This window comes from Rattus norvegicus, chromosome 7 (genome assembly GCF_021556685.1).
Source record: "Rattus norvegicus strain SHRSP/BbbUtx chromosome 7, alternate assembly SHRSP_T2T, whole genome shotgun sequence".
NCBI classification, from domain to species: domain Eukaryota; kingdom Metazoa; phylum Chordata; class Mammalia; order Rodentia; family Muridae; genus Rattus; species Rattus norvegicus.
This window is the reverse complement of record NC_141540.1, coordinates 38558907-38562500: the sequence shown is the minus strand read 5'-3', so window position 1 is coordinate 38562500 and position 3594 is coordinate 38558907. Positions and strand designations below refer to the sequence as shown.

General features: G+C 46.0%; 1 protein-coding gene across 2 annotated transcripts in view; it reads right to left on the bottom strand.

The window, feature by feature from the left end:
- Tmcc3 (transmembrane and coiled-coil domain family 3) overlaps positions 1–1607 on the bottom strand; it is a 314545-nt gene extending 312938 nt beyond the window's left edge. The window contains exon 1 of one of the 2 annotated variants that reach the window (XM_087557188.1): positions 1348–1607. The gene's annotated coding sequence lies outside the window, so the exon portion shown is untranslated. The remainder of the gene's footprint in view (positions 1–1347) is intronic. The other variant, XM_087557181.1, reaches the window with a different exon arrangement.
- Positions 1608–3594: the final 1987 nt, after the last annotated feature.

Below are 3594 nucleotides of genomic sequence, written 5' to 3'. Positions count from 1 at the left end.
CAACATTTTAAGCATCCTGAAGCAATGGTCTCGCACAGTGGTTAAGTGATTAATTCCTGCAGCCTGGCTACTTGAGTTTCCAGCCAAATTACCTAACCTTATCTAGAGAGGAAAGAATCCATGCCTGCTTCAGAGGGTTGTTGGGCTAAGTACACAGATGCATAAAACGTACACGTAACTGCGTCTGGCACGCAGTGGAAACTATCATTCCGTTTCACTTTCCAGGCTCAGTGGTTACCTCTCCATGCATATGCTATTCAGTCATCGAAACAAGCCTGTGCCATGTGTGGACATGAGGAACTTGGGGTTTAGACTCTCGGGGAGACTTGCTCAACGCCATGTCTGGGATGAAGCAAAACCGGGATTCAGATTTCGTTCTCAAGATAAAACCGTGATTCCCTCAGTTACTCAAGGTCAAGACAAAAAAAAAAAAAAAGCTAATCACACAGGTGTCTTGGTAGGAGCTCTGTGGAGGAGTAACTCTGTGGAGGGCACTCTCTCTGCACCCACTGATTTGATGGTGTTGGGTGGCAGCATGGGCAGCAGCACCAAGACAGGTTTACCCTGGTTCACTCATGGCAAGGATGGGCCCCTGGTTGATTTACACATCTCCCACCAACATCTGCCAGCCAGGTGAGGACCTTATTCTTTTGTGTTCTCTCTAGGAAAATCCCCAGGATGTAAAGCCCTGGTCACGGTCTTCTTGACTCCCCAGTCTCAGAACTTTGCCCTTAGTTTTCTCTGTAAATTTTCACACATGCGCCACAAACCATTTTGTCTCTTTAAGAGCACTTGCAGGTAAACAATTCTCAAACTTACGTCTCAGATAACACCTTATCCCTTGGTGCTCAAAACTCCCCACCCAGCATCCTCAGACTTAGCAAACTACAAATGGGGCTTTAGCCAAAGAACCTGCTTCAGCTCTAGGACCCTTAGTTCAGCATGTAACAATCCATTCTTTTGAGTGGGCCAATCCAATGTCACTAAGTCGCCTTCATTCACTCCTCTTTCCCAGACCTCTTTGGGAGGCAACCTACCTCCTCCTCATATTGGTTCTATCTTCGAAGTGCATTCTGACTGCTAACACCTCCACAGCCTCCTTCTCTCATCTGGACCACTGCAGTAGATTCCCAGTACCCCCACTTCCTATTTGCCCCCTCACCCCCCACCCCCGCCACCACAGCCTAGTCTGCACACAGAAGTCAGAGAACTTCTATGAAAACAACGAAAATGACATTAATCGTTTGTTTAAACTTCTCCAAGCCTTTCATCTCGGAGAAAAATCTAAGTCTCACAATGACCAGGAATAGCCACCCACTCCCCGAGCCTGGTCTGAGCTCTCCTTACCTCCCAGCCGCACTAGCGCCAGCCTCTGGCCTCCATACCAGCCCTCTCATATATTTGTGTCCATATCAAGGCCTCTGACTTGCTCTTCTTTGTACTGCAATCATTGTGATATCCTCACGACCTGCAGGAAAATTATGTTTTTGTGCACTGTGTAAAGTTCACCCTTGAGTCATTCAAACGCTGGTTTCTCTGCCCTCATATCTTGTTTCAGTTGACACGTCATTGTAATGCTTCTATCAAGAATGTCCTGTCTCAAGTTTGTGTAAACAGTTCTTCCCATTTATTCTCTGCCTTGTCAATAAATGCTGATCACCCAATGGCTGGGCAGAATAGAGAATAAGGCAGGACATCTGCCAACCAAAGGAAGGAGAGAGGGAGAGAGGGAGATTCAGATCCTCTGGGAAAATGGAGGAATTGGACTCGTGAGGAAGGGGTCCAGAGAGAGAAAGATTATGGAAACACAAAGAACCAGATCAATAACAAAAGGCAAGTATCATGAGAGGGGGCTAGGAGGGAGCTAGGTTGGAATAGGAGGTTAAGGTCATTGAACTGCTCAGCTCTTGAGGTGCAATTTTAAATAAATCTTGGTTTCTCTGTGTGGTTATTGGGGCTAGCACAAGGTAAAGAAATACAGCCACCAAATTAATTCGCTGCTTACATTTATATTAAAGATAATTCTTTTACCATTGGCACCCCGTGTTGGGTGTCAAAATGTTTTAGTAAAAATAACTTGGGATTTTTTTTTTACCCTACCTCTGATCATTTAGTTCACAAATAAAAGACTCAAAACCTTTATATTTATAATAAGCCGTAAAGTACTAGAACTGGGCAGATACCAGCGCTTGGTGCTGGTTTGTTTACTTCCCTGTCAGTAACCCTGACATATCACTTGCCTTGTTCTGCCTGGATGGCTCCTACTCCAACTGGTCAGCCCTCACGGTTGTGTCCACCCACCCTGTGGTGCCTTCTTCCCTCCTGTTTCTCCTCCTGGTTTCTGCCTGAGAGTCAAAGCCCTATCTACCTTTCCTCTGCCCAGCTACAGGTTGAAGGAGTCTTTACTCAACCAACAGTTTTAAATAAAGGATCAAGGTCACATAGCATCCTTTGGTGTACATGAAGATCTCTTCGTCTCTGAGGCAACCAGGCCACTATTTAGCGTTATAACACATAGCAACCGACAGGACCCCGGCATCCTTACCCTCAGCTCATGCCATGCCACCTGTATAAGACATCATCGACACGCCGTCATCAGCTGGGTGTTCACACTCCCAAAACTGCCTGACATTTTTTTTGCCCACAGTGCTTACCATTTTTCAGAAGTTAACATGATCTATCTCTTTGCTTATAGTCTGCATCGAGGGAGAGCTACATGGAGAGAGATGCTGGCTGCTTTATTAACTGCAGTAACTTCCGTGCCTACAATGTATATACACAGTAGATGCATTAAGTGTTCAGCAAAGGCATGGAGGCACAGCAGGGGAGTAGAAATAAGTGTTCAGTGACTGAGTGTGTGAAAAGAACATTCCGGACATCCCTGTGCTGACTGCACAGAAACTCTGTGCTGTTGGCTGCTTTTATTTTTCATAACGTAAACCCAAGCTGTTCTACATACCTCCCTGGCTTAGGCCCGACACCTATGATGACCCTTAGCAGGTCTTTCCTGGCTGGCATTTGATGTGGTAAAAGCCACATGTGAGACTCCCATGTGCCCTGGCTCGCATTGAGCTGCTGACAGAAAGGTGCCTAGGGACATTATTTCTAAGCCTCCAAACCAGCCATCCAGAGATGAAAAATCTTGTTCAAGTTGGGAAGATACAAATCTCTTCACCCTGATGGCCACTCCAAATGAGTTCAAAAGACCAGCCGCAGTCCTCCCAGAATTTACTGTGCTCCCTGTTGCTTCAGGGCTGGTGCTTGCAGGCACAGCTGAGGAGAGAAGACCTCCAGAACGGACACACTGAGCAGGAAGCTTTCAAAGCCCAGATGATGCCTTCAACTGCATGTAAACAACCATGGGGGGTTGGGGGGGAAATCACAGTCGGTTCCTTTGGAACATCCATTACTGACCTTGGGACTACACAAAGGCCAGTCAGCCCCCTGCATCAGATTCGATCAACTGCGAGTTTAACCAGCTGCAGTTTGAAAATACTAAAAAAATAAAATAAAATAAAATGTCACTGTAAAACACATAATGACTGTTAGAAAGTATTCCCTAAATGGGGATTGAAGAGTTAGTTGGTGAGGAGC